The 12854-nt window shown below is 38.9% G+C and overlaps 1 protein-coding gene across 3 annotated transcripts in view; it reads right to left on the minus strand.

Annotated features, from left to right (window-relative positions):
* The window catches only part of tnr (tenascin R (restrictin, janusin)), a 166090-nt gene that overhangs the window by 151910 nt on the left and 1326 nt on the right, over window positions 1-12854 (minus strand). The window lies entirely within an intron of this gene.

Here is a 12854-nt window from a genome sequence, read left to right on the forward strand (position 1 = left end):
GTGTGTGTGTGTGTGTGTGTGTGTGTGTGTCAGGCGTGCGTGCGTGCGTCCGTGCGTCCGTGCGTACGTACGTGCATGCGTGCGTATATCCAGATGGATGTGACTCTTGACAGGAGTATGACAGTTAAAACCCTCAAGGTTGAAACTCTTGCAGCACTACCAAGACTCTGAAGCTATGAGTTGACAAACAAAATCAAACATGAACTCTGTGTTATAACAGCAAGTGCAAGTTGTTGTCACAGTATGACAACTACTACTGTATGAATCATGGAAAAAAATCCAACACTCAATCTCTTAATAAAAAAAATGAATTCCCACCAAGCTTTAGCTTCCCTCCGATCAAAGACAGTCTAAACATTACCAAGCTTAACGTCCGTGTGCACAGTCTATCTATTTGCTACTTGATGTTTCTTTTATGAAACGTATAAGCTGAAGAGCTGAAATATAGAACAACTAAAACATGTGGCCTCAAAAGACCACATTGCCTACAAGAAAAGATTTTATATTTCCCCCATGACAAGATAACCTTGTTTTGCTTTTAATAGGAAAACTGCTCTATAGAGACTCAGAGAGCTTTCAGATGGATGATTAAATCCTTTCTGTCACCATACCACAACCTTTTTTTCAGTAATGAAGAGGAGTTATGTTAAGAACAAGTAAATTAGATAAGTTAACCAATGATAGTGATATCATAAACGCATATATGAATAAATACAAAGTAACATGAGCTTGTGAAAGACCTGTGCAGAGAGCCAACTGTTTTTATCACATTGGGTTGCCTCATAAGGACGTCTGTTGTGGAATTAACGTTCGTTAACCTTGAATGCCTCAACACTGTGAAATATGTAATTGACCATCATTCAAACCACGAAAGCTTCAACATCAGCCATCAGTCTGACTGACCTGCCAACATCCTAATTAATCATTTAAAAGCACCATGTGGCTCTTTAAACCACTGTACTTGTATAACAGAAGTTCAGCTGTCAGTGTGAATAATTAAGTGATGATCCGTGATGACTGTGGACAGTGACACAGTGTTAAATAAAGCCTTCACAGCGACGCTGTTGGTAATTTGCTCAAGTTAAGATGGTGGATCTCAGCAGGGGGTATATTCTGCTATGGCAGCCTGATGAGACATTTTCAATACAATTACTAAAATAGAGTTTTACATGAGGAAATATGGTGCAATTCAGAGGATTATGGGTAATAATATGATCTTACAGTTTAATGATCTTAACCAGAGAATTAGTTACAAAACAGGAGTGGCAAAGTTCTCATTTAATGACATTCTCAATACGACAGGGTTATGTTTTTGCAATCAGTTCTAATTATTTCAAACATGTATAAAACATTATTTATATAATGAATTGAAATGGGCTTGCTCTAAATACTATGCGCCTATCAGAGAAGCATGTCAAATCTGAAGCATTTCTTTTTTCAAGCCAATAGAAATAAAACTCTATCTTTGCAAATTCATTTAAAAAAGTCACTTATTAAGTTCACTGTTTTAAACTACTGTTATCTATCTGTATGAAACAGATTTTTTTTCTCCTTTGGTCTTATTTAATGTCTTCCATTTTTAATAAAACAACTAGATGTTTTCCAATGCAGTTAATGTTCAGCTGACAGGTTACGGTATAACATTAACAAGGCTTGGAAATACTAAAATGAGCAGCAAATTGTGAGTAATGACTGTATATTTCTGTTTAAGCAAAGAGAGCAAGAGAGACATGGAAGCCCAACATTATTCTTTCCATTCAGGACTAGTTGCAAACAGATTGGTAATACAAGACTTTAAGCTACAACTAGGGCAAACCACAGTGTATATAAATTATCCTGCTATTGATTTTAAAATTGGCTCTGACTGTGGCGAAACATTTGCTAGCTGCGGTAGCTCTGGCAGCCAACTGTGGCAGCATGCAACTACAGCAGCTAAAGCACATGCACCAGCACGAAAAGTAAAAACAGCTTCCTGCTTTTTCAATTCTCTGGTGTGTGTGTGTGCATGTAATACTTGGCATGTATTCCGTCTGCCCACACACAAGTGAGAAATACAACACTGGCAGAAACAGACGGGCACCCACACAAATACATTTGCATCAATGAAGTCACTACTACTAGTATCATCACTACATTTATTAACTAACCCCCTAATGCCTTCTTGTTTTTGAATCTTACCTGTATCCTCAAATAAACTTATTTTAGGCCCTACTTTCAAAGCTGCTGATACGTTTATAAAAGGGGGGCTCAGCATGTAAACTAGTGCCCTGAATTGTTTAAGCGTTACGTGATTGTTAAGTATTTAAATGTGACACACAAAATTACAGCGACACACACAGTCATAATCTAGGACACACTTTTCTCATTCCCTTCGACCGCTCTGTCAATTACACAGAGGAAACCAGGGAGAAAGAAAATGAAGGGAGTCAACAATGCATGAAACATCGATGTGTCCAACCACCACTGTCTGTTTAAGTGGAATTGACTTCTGCTCATTTCCCAAATTACGCATATCTGACTGGCCCACCGCTGCAGGGGCTACAGGAAGCACAGGGACAGAGAGGGAGTCTCACTCTCACACGCTCTCTCCATCTCTCCATTTCTCTGCAGGGAATCAATGGTGTCTGCTTAATTATTGGGTGAATTTAATCAGCGGCACAGCAGTACTTACTTCTTTGTGACCCAGTAGCTGTCAGGAAGTCATTCAGTTTCCCACAGTTAGTGTTCAAATTGCACGGTAATAATTAAGGGCACTACAATCTAATTGTTCCACAGGTGTAAGGTAACAGAAAAAGCCCCTTTGCATCACAGTAATTTTGTGCTCAGGAATCCAACAGCCACTGCACGTACATTCATTGTTATTTCTAATAACGATGCAATGGCCCTCATTACTAGTTTAACCATGCGATTAGTAGTAGTGCACACACAAGGCAAGTCCAATTGCTCAGCCTATCCACAGTGGCAGGTAAATCAAAGTAGTGATAAATAATGATTTGTGACAGAAAATGGCTCAGGTTGAGTCCCCTGGTCTTCTTCATGTTTCCCACTGATGCAGAGAAGAATCAGCTGTCTCACACACTCCCTGGTAATAGGGCTCTGCTTCCTCCTCATGTCAGAGCAGTTTTCAATATGGGTGGAAATCACCAGAGGTCCCACGATATGATATTATCCCGATACTTCAGTGACGACACAATATTGTTGTGATCTTAAACATTTTGCGATATGCTGAGAATTGCGATAAGAATATATTTTGCGATTTAACTTTTTTAACTGCATTTTATGTCCACAAAATTAAAAACCAAGAACTGTTTTGTCAAGTAAGAAAAAATTCTCAGTCTAAATATCCCACTTCAGTCTTCATAATTCTACACGACGGGAGTCAAGCCCACAGACTGAGCAACACTTTGATAAAAGTAAAAACCTGTAAAAGCCGGAAAGCACCGCACAATCTGAACTGTTAGTATTTCAGTCTGATCGAACTTTAACATCAATTCCTAACAATGCAACTTGTTCAAAAATGAATTGTGCAACCCCTACAGCAGCTATGTTATGCTATGCCCTACGCTGTATCGATTTTTTCCCCCACCTTTAGTTTTAAATGTTTTTAATGACCGAGAACTGTAGCCCAGCAAACATGTATACTTGTCTCTTATTATCCCCTTTCCAACATTGTTGTGCTCTCTTGCAGCACGCCTCTTTCAGTCTGTCTGGGACTGTAACATAGTTGTAATACAACGTGTCTACCTGCTGAAGGTGTGTTTTAACTGATGACTCACTTGTTTTAAGTCCAAGATGGTTAAAAGAAACGGGCAGTGGCTGTGATTCTTTGATAAAGGAAACAGGTAAAGCAAGTTGTACATCAGAAAACTGTAAATCATTGAGAGTTTAGCCAAAGCTTTATCCCTTATCAACCTGTAGCCCAGTCAGATGTCAACCAACAGCTTACATTTTATTACTTTGAGCACAAATGTATCAGTTTGTCAAATTGCCATTTTCAGGACTGACACCTAAAATATATTTTATCTAAAACCAAAACATTAAATACACTTGAGTGGAACTTCAAGCTTCATGTAGAGATCTGAAAAACATTATTGAAAAAATACCTGAACACTCAATTCACTCGAGTGGGAAGCGCTGAGATTCTTGGCTCTGCCTTCAATGATGATTCTATTTCTATTTCTTACACACACATAAAAAGGCCCACTCTGTCCGACCCGAAGAGACACATCCATGCAGGAAGAACTTGATCTAAACTCCCAGAGACCTACTCTACTACAAGCCAAGCTCTATGTGAATATTTTTTGAAAAGCTTATAGTTCTACATTTCTACAACACAGAAACATTGATATCTATTCATTAAGCAGAGATGTGTGTTTTTTAAGGATTTTTGTATCCAAACAAAACAACAAATAAATTATTCATATTTAAACTACATTAATTCAATTCTCTATTCTTATACTACCCTCGACAAGACGGCAAAAAAGCCTGCTTCCAAAAAGTTTCTCTCAAAAAACACGATACTCTGGACTTGGAGAAATAAAATGGAAAACACTTTTGGACATTGATAAAGAGAAAACAATGAATGAATCCTTGGCATTTAACAAGTACAGCCTCTTGTTTCCCTTACTGTTTGAGTATACAATATGAGATAAAGAAGGAGTGTATTGTTCATACCTAACATACGTTTTCATCATAAAATGCAACACATATTAACCCTTCATTCAAATTATCATCATTCAAACCATCATGGGGAAAACAAAAACATATTTATAAGGCTGGAGAAACATCTGCTGAGCTTTACAAATAAATCCAATGAGCATGTTTTCAAAATAAAACATGGTCCAACAATGTGCAAAGGAAACAAAACTGCATCCAAATCATGCATCATGTTGTAATGGTTCCAAAGCCCCCAGGGCCCTTTATTGAATTTCAGCTCTTTCCTATGAAAGTAGGTTGAAAAATGTCTCATCACTCTCCAAAGGGATAGATATTGATTGGAAGAGATCAATAAAAAGTCTGTAGAGTCTGGGTAATATCATCTAGGTTTGGGGCTGCTGGAAACAGCAAGCAGAATGCAGAGCATGTTTTTAGTGTGAGAACTTAGATGCAGCATTGATTAATGTCAGTAAATTGCAGACTGCACAGATAAAAATGTGAAATGTTACTCAGTGTCATTGGCCATGGAAGGCCATTATGTGCACAATACATACTTATACTTCAACCATGATTACAATTTCTTTTGAAATCCTTACAATAGCAGGCAAGTGTTGGATGAGCACATGTCACAGATCAAATCAAATCAAATCAAAAAGACCATGAAGCTTGTGAAAACCAAAATCTAGCTATTGATGCAATAACTATAAGAAAACAAAGACATGTATCACTACCTGTATTAGCACTTAGCATTAGAGACGTCCTCTTTCAAACCTTCACACAGCTTCTGTCTGCTTCCAGCCAATCCTGCAGCATTTGGCTGTTCTTTCCCTTGTGTGACCTTTACATTGTGTAACTTTAAGGTCATTTTGTTCTCTTTGTGTTGGTGGTTTTAAGGTCATTTCTGATGTTAACTTTGCGGATCCCCTTGGGGTATAGCTTAGCCTAACGATGACAGAGGTGGGCAAGTGACCAAATGACATTGCTGCAACCTTTTGGAAAAGGTGAAATTGGTATGCTTTTGGCTTATATTGGCTGTAAAAATAATGATATATTGATAAACAACATCAGTATCATGGCCATATGGTATTGAACAAAACTCTGTGTTGTTCAGTCTGCCAATTATAAGGTATATCTTGTGGAAACCAACCCATCACAGCTCTGTTTTGCATATTAAGTGGAAAATCTAATATATCTGAATGAATATTCTATGGAAGTATGCAAATGGGACAACTGGAGCAGTTATAATTGCTGTGTGTGCGCTAGGAATGAGAATGGCTTTTTGTACGAGCTAAAGACAAATTAAGTTAATGGCACTATTCCGGTAAATGGCAGACAGATGGAAGGATCACGGTGACAAATAGCTGTCTTAGTTCTTAATCACATGTGCTATTAACTGGTGTGTGTGAAGGTATTGGTTTGCCTTTTTTTTTTTTTTTTTGCTGTATTTCATTGAAAAAAGTGTTTTTGAAGTCAAATTAGTCTGTATCCTAGAGCAACAGCAGGATATGAGAAATATTCCATTTTGATGGGAGTGGAAGTGGGAACTTGACAGTAAAAATTGGATAAGCTTCCTATGTAAACTAGCTTTGAATTTTCAGGATATGATTTTTGCATGACTCAATGTTCCTTGTTCTTAAAAGTTGCCAAAAGTCAACCGCCCGATGATGACACAGTGCACAGAAGCTGCAACACTTTCTCAAAAACCACATCTCATCCCGCCTACAGTACGCACGTGTTCCCATATAAAGACACGGTTATAATGTCAGGAATAAATTCCAGGTTTTTAGAATCAAAGACAACAAAGACTTCAAACTTGAAAAAAATACTGAAACAAACACACAGCTGTCCACCTGGAGCTAACAGCTACATGGAGCTCAGTAAAGATATGACTTAGGTGAATTAATTAGCACTTGGAGTCACTGAGACCTGACTTTAAAACTTAAAGCAAAGATTTTCAAAATATAACACACCTGCTTTTAACTATGTAAAAACACTAATAACACAAATGTGACAAGGAGGACTCAACTTATGGTGCGCTTGCCTGTTTGTACTAGATGGAAATTTAGTTGAAACTTTTTAGCCATATCACTTGCAAAATAAGTATCTTTCAAACACTGACACTTAGTTCTCTTTTTCTTTCTGCACACTTGACTTTGGCATATGTACTTCATAACATCAAAAGATGTCCTTGCTCACTCCAGATTTTGCTTTAGACACTGGCTGGCAAAAAAATGAGGAGCTGTCTTCTTTATTTATTTTTAAACACTTCAGTCTGCCTAACATAAAATATGCACACTGAGGTGACAGTTTAATAGTTCATTTGGTGGGTTTTTGTTGCCAGTTTGATCATTAGAAGGAGAAAAGAAAGCATGTAGTGTGACACCCCATTATTAAAGGACTTTTTTGATGTCATTATCAGAGATGCTACACTGACTAATAGTCCATTCGATCATTTGATAAATTCAGTAATAAATTACTATTTTATCCTTGTAAGCCATTTTTTTTACTAAGAGGAAAAAAGGCATGTTTAGCACAGAGAAGAAACTTTACAAAGCTAGATTAAAGGGTCTCATCGCCTTATCATTAGATACAGTCAGTTGAGTACAGTGTAGCTTCTGTAAAACTGTAAACTAAATGTGTTTGAAAATGCCCGGACATCTACTTTTAAAAAATACATATGCTGCTAATCAAGGCATCATCAGAGGGATTACTTTGAATTCTTTCCTCAATCAATGAGATTTTCTAATTGGAAACCTTTCTAAAATGTCAAATAAGACACATTTTAACTGATTATAGTGAACCTGTAGGATAATACATTTATTTAGTTCACTTTTAATGGGAACATTTGTTCACCCACTGTTCAGAGTGACTTCACTTCTTAAGTAAAGGTTACATAAAGACAGAACATTTAGATAAGTATCAAAACGCTGCCGTGTAGCAGCATGGACTGTACAGCATGCAGATAATCCCCAGTCAGCCAGGTATCAAACATTGTCAGCCTCTTACTGTTGCACAGTGTGTGTATAAACAGAGCCAGAGCATATTTACCCTTCAGCTAAAGGTGTCTCTTGAGCCGACATGTTTGTATATCTGAACATCCTTCACAGGTTGCCCGGAGGGGGCTCACGCCTGAACTTTAAGCTTTTTACTTCTCAGCGGGGGAGAAAAGGCAACTAGTATCGCAGGTCAGCTGGAACGCTTCCTTTGCTTGCAAGACATACACACAGTAATGTGCACATATGTGACCACACAAAGGTCCATCCAAACACACAGGTACACACCAGTACCCAGGGAGCTGCACCAAGCAGTAAATATCATGAAAAAATACATCTGAAGAAGAGGTTGAAAGAGATGGAAGACCTTTACAGAATATTTCCCTGAGCAGACACTCAAGTGGGAGAGGGGGAGGAGAGAGAAGGAGAAAAGAAGGAGCAGGTAAGAAAACGTCCGGTATGGGATGCACAGAGAGAAGGCGTGAAGAGAAAAGGGGAAAAGACAGAGAAAGCAGAAAAAGAACCCCAAATGTTACGCAGAAGTTGATGAGGAACAATTCCAGTTTGCATTCAGCTCCTTTGCTAATGAGGATCATTAACATGGCCTGCCTGGCTTCTATAAAAGCTGTGGAGGGCTGGACGATCGGGGATAAAAATAAAACCTCTCAAGCTTATCCCCACAAGATTCATAGGGGAGGCTTGTGAAAAAAGATATAGCACATGCTGGCTGCAGAAAGGTACTTCTTTATGCAACACCACATTGGCATGGATCCAAGAAACGTGGATACTTTCCCAACAAGAACACTTGGTTGAACTCTGAACTCTTTGGATTCTGTTAGAAGAGCGGTGGTAAAAGAACTAATTTAGATTCATGCGATTTCAGGGATTGAAATAAAGACCGAGGTGGATATGTCTCTGCTGTGCTCTATGATATGTTATAAATTAGAGGCTAAGATCAGTTCAAGTATGCTGGCTTTTGTGGGGAATTTGCTTTAAAAGCGCAGGATGGGGGAAAAAAAGAAGAAAAAGATCTCCACTCAGCCGAAAGACTGTAAAGCTCTCCTATCTTACACATATTTGCGCCAATACTTCAAGTCGGCCGTTCACATTTCTCTCCATCCTTGTGATCTTCTGAGCTTTGTCATTTCCCCTACTTCTGCTTTCCGTTCAAAAGACATTCAAACAAAGCTCCCATGAGGCTCAAAAACTAATCCACATTCTTGTCCTGCTTCTGTAAATCATTCTCGATATACAGTACACATTTTTCTTGAAGACTTCCGACCACTTTTACAGCATAAGTAATTGAGCTGTTAAATCAGACAGTATCAAAACAGTCTGAAGAGACAAAAACCTTTGCCAGTGGTTCAGAATACAGCAGAGGCCTGCTTTCTTGGACATTCTGCCATCGATTCCAGTGTTTCCGCTCTCAGCACTGTCACTCTACACTGGTGGGGGGGGGGGCCGCGTGTGTGAAATTTACTACATCTTGCCAGATCAGGAATTCCTAACTCGCAAATGCTGCAAACGAGCTGTTCTATCAGCCCTCCTGTCAAAGCGATACTACTTTTCTTCATTTATTTTTTTTCATTAGAGAGGGGAGAGACGCTCAAACACTGCACTGTGTGAGACTCAAGGCAGTCGGACGAGTGTCTTGATAAAATCAGCATAATTGCCACATTAATCTGTCTTCTGTTAATAAAGGGCTTTGTGCTTAAGAGATGAAAAGTGGTAAAGCTTTGATGTTCACTGATGGCATTGTGTTTAAGACAAGAGCCTCACTACACAAAAATAGAATAACTTTCGACAATAAAATATCCCAAATAGGCTTCTGTAGCTGTACTCTGGGTTCAGACTAACCCAACTACAGCCCAACCTGACAAATGTAGGGTGGATTGAACTAAAATGGGAAACAGGCAAAACAATTCATCATTTTATTCCAAGCTGTGAATTATGGTGGATGAAACCTCTGTCCCAAAAGTGGATGCCTCACAGCGTTCCGACCAATAGAAAACTGAAGCCACAATGTTTTTTCTTGCTTCATGTGACTAAAACCACAATGTCAACATCATCACCAATCACCTGTTTACTGAATACGTAAAACAAGTAGAAGAGAGAAAAAGTAATGTTGTTTGTGCCGCAAGGTAAGGAAAAATCAGCCAGTTGTTTTATTTCCGCCTTTACAAAACGACGAAGGACAGCCAGAATCATTCAAGACCTTTTAGAAAAAGATGTTTCTTTGTGATTTTTAAGTATTTTTTACTTATTTAGACTGACAGGCATGCAGTTGTCAGAGATGCAGGAAAAAGGTATCAGTCTTCTGTCAGAGGATATGCTAAACTATTAGGGCTTTCACGCCTGCAGAAAACTCCTGAAAAACTCCTGGAGGAGCTTTATGTTTGAACGCAAACAGCCACATTTTGCACTCGGACTTCACCCGGAGTTTCTCCTGCCAGAACCCTAGTATTCTTCCGCAGCAAGTCCGAGTGAGCTTATGAGGGAACGCAGCAGGATATTATTCAGAGAATTCACCTTGACCCAATGGAAGTATATGTGAAAATGGCTTCTGTGACATATAGTGTATATCGACCATTGAAAGTGTTTATCTTATCTAAAGCTACTTAAGTGCACACTTAAAGATTTTTAAGATCTTAACAGATGTTTAAAACGTGATAGACACCCCATACAAGACAACAATTTATGACAGATTAAACTGTTTTGTTCCTACAGTGTGTGGAGAGAAATAGCATAACACACATTAATTGATTCCATTCACAAACAAACAGTAGAGTCCAAAAGTGGAACTCTCCCAAAATATAAACCTTTTTTGGCTTACCGGTCATTGGCAGATAAACCAAAACGTTAGTTTTTAACCCTGGCTGTACATGTTACATCGCAAGCTGCAGATGAGTAAGGAGGGGGGGGGGGAAACGGGCCTAAAAATCATAACCTGATTATCTTGTAGTGTGTACCCAACTTTAAATGTTTGCAGAAAAGACTAATGCATTACACACCACTGTAGTGTTTAATAGACGTGTTATAATACAAGGCAAATGTGATTGTATTATGAGTGTGAAGGACAGAGATTATATAAAGGGGAAGACTCATTTTATAAAGCAAGCTAGCAAGATAGATAGAAAAAAGTAAAGGAAGGTAAGAGTTCACACAGTTGCTCAGACAAATGCCGTTGTCTGGCTCCTCCACTTCAAAGCATAAATCAGAGCAGTCTGCTCAGAATTCATCGAACAGGCTGAGATGATGGCAGAGAAGGCCGCTGAGGTGCTCTTCTAAAAGATGAACCATGATTAGCAGGACAGTAAAGTGCTCTATTCACAGTTTTCTCTAAGGTTAAATAATTCTTCACTAAAATGTCTAAAGCATGGAATTGTACAACACATACATGTACACACCATACAAGAGCAGGAATTGTTTTAATGATGCAACTATTATAGGATTAATCTAATAAGCAAACAAGGAAAGAGGCCGTGCTGCCGTAAATAAAGTGAGTGTTTGTTTTACAACTTATAGATAACGAAAAAAAGTGGTAAAGACTTCGGTCCTCTTACCGATGTGTCTTTTCTCCTTTGTGCTTAAATGTACACAGAGTCAGACGGATGATGCAGCAGCTAATGAGAGCAGGATATGTCCACATTTTACTGTCTAACGATAAGTAATGACGCTAGCTTAGCTAACACAATTAACACCAGCGCAGGGAAAAATAAAATACCCCCAGAATGATGTATTATGTAAATTATTAATTACCGCAGAGACGATCGCAATCTTGTTCAGCTGCCCATTGGCACTTGAATAAATGTGAAAGATTTGTAAAGCAAGAAAGGAAAATCCAGTCACAGTGAGAATGTGAGACAAATTCAACAGATAGCACCTGCTCCTTAGGCGATTTATAGAAGCAATTTGCATTTGCAATTCAGCCACTAAACAGAGGCTCTTATCCAGAGTGACTCACAGCAAAAGTAAACAGGAATCTAAAAACAATGACTGTAAACATTTAAATAATTTTGCATTTGCTTTAGCCAGTAGTTGTCAGTAAAATTTCATTTCCATAAATCTGCTGTATGAAGTTTAATTGTAATGCATGCCCGGAGAAGTCTTCCAAATTCAGATGCGATACTCTGAAAAAGGAATGGATGTCTCTCTTCACCATTTCAAGTGGTTAAACATTTAGAGCCACAGTATAGTAATCTGAATTTAATTTGAATTTCGGTTACTGGATTTCTGCACAATCTTACTATTTCACTGAGGGATGCATGCTTTATGAGCAGAAGTTTCCACAAATGCAGTTACGCTTGAACAAACGTCTCCCCCTTGTATTTGTGAGATTTTGTTTTTGCATGTATGTGTGTGATAAAGGGAGACGGTGCGTGAGTAATGACCACATAAAGAGTAAGACCCAGAGAGAGGTAAAGAGAAAGACAGAGAGAGTCCAGAGTTTCCAGGAAGAGAAAGAGAGACGGAGACAGAAAGCGATCTCTCAGATTTGGTGTCTTAATGACACAGGAGCCACATGAGAGAGAAGGAGAGCAAGGCTCTGTGTTGAGGATATGATGAATCCAAAGACTGATAACCTCAAGCCTCCATCCACACTTACATCAGACAACTCACACACACACACACACACACACACACACACACACACACAGTCATGAAAACACTGCCTCAGTAATTAACTGTGCAGCCCCTCTCTCTACAAGGAAAGTGAATTGGTGCTTTTCTCTTAGGATCTATTTCTTGTACTTTGTCATTCTCTCTCTTCACTCTGGTGGGAATATATCTCTACAGCTTCCAACATGATGTCAGTACCTTACTCTAAATCCCTCAACCTGTTCCCCCTGCTGTGACCATGGACAATACGTCCGGCTGCCTGTGACAAATTAAACCAACTGGATATATGGCAATAACCTTCATGGGATGACATGGGGGAAAAGGGGGGGGGGGGGGGGGGGGGGGGGGGGTGGGGAGGGGACAGAGGGAGTTTAGGAAAAGGGAAAGGAAGGGAGAATGAAAAAGAGGCACACACAGATGGATGATGGGTAATATCATGCATAGAATGGTATTTTCCAAACCAGGTACAGAGTGAGTATATATAGATCAGCGATCTCAATGTCATGATACTTCATAAGAATACACTAAAGCTGCTGAAAGACACTGAATCTTCTTGGTTTAACTGGGCAATGCTCCAAAGCTTTG

This window comes from Labrus mixtus, chromosome 8 (assembly GCF_963584025.1).
Source record: "Labrus mixtus chromosome 8, fLabMix1.1, whole genome shotgun sequence".
Taxonomy (NCBI): domain Eukaryota; kingdom Metazoa; phylum Chordata; class Actinopteri; order Labriformes; family Labridae; genus Labrus; species Labrus mixtus.